This window comes from Xyrauchen texanus, chromosome 41, assembly GCF_025860055.1.
Source record: "Xyrauchen texanus isolate HMW12.3.18 chromosome 41, RBS_HiC_50CHRs, whole genome shotgun sequence".
NCBI lineage: Eukaryota > Metazoa > Chordata > Actinopteri > Cypriniformes > Catostomidae > Xyrauchen > Xyrauchen texanus.
The window spans coordinates 12,909,696-12,910,452 of record NC_068316.1 but is presented as its reverse complement, the minus strand read 5'-3'; positions in this window follow the sequence as shown (position 1 = coordinate 12,910,452).

Genomic DNA, 757 nt, shown 5'->3' with positions numbered 1-757 from the left:
CCTGCATGTGGAAATCGCAGTCCTCCCACAGAAGGGTGTGAGAGAGCCTGTCCCTACAGCCGAGGTGAGACAGGGGTTTACAGCTCTTACTTCATCGTTCCCAAGAAGGGAGGTCGGTTACGGCCAATCTTGGATCTGCAAATTCTGAACCGGTCCTTGCACTGACTCCCGCTCAAGATGCTAACGCAAAAGCATATTCTGACGTGCATCCGGCATCAAGATTGGTTCGCGGCAGTAGACCTGAAGGACTTTCACATCTCAATTTTACCTTGACACTTTCCTATGGTTCGTGTTCGACGGCCAGGCATATCAGTGCAAGGTCCTTCCCTTCGGCTTGTCCCTGTCCCCTCGAAGGTCTTCATGAAGGTCACAGAGGCAGCCTTTGCCCGTTAAGGGAAGCGGGCGTTTGCATTCTCAATTACCTCGACGACTGGCTGATTATAGCGCACTCTCGAGAGTTACTGTGTGCACACAGGGACCTGGTGCTCATACACCTCAGCTGTTTAGGGCTTCGGGTAAACTGGGAAAAGAGCAAGCTCTCCACGGTTTAGAGCACCTCTTTTCTCGGCATGGAGTTAGACTCTATGTCAATGATAGCGCGCCTCACATGCGAGCACACGCAGTCGGTGCTGAACTGCCTGAACTTATCCAGGCGGGAAATGTCTGTCCCACTGAAGTATTTTCAGAGGCTCCTGGAGCATATGGCATCCTCAACAGTGGTCATGCCACTCGGGTTGAGGCATATGAGACTGCTACA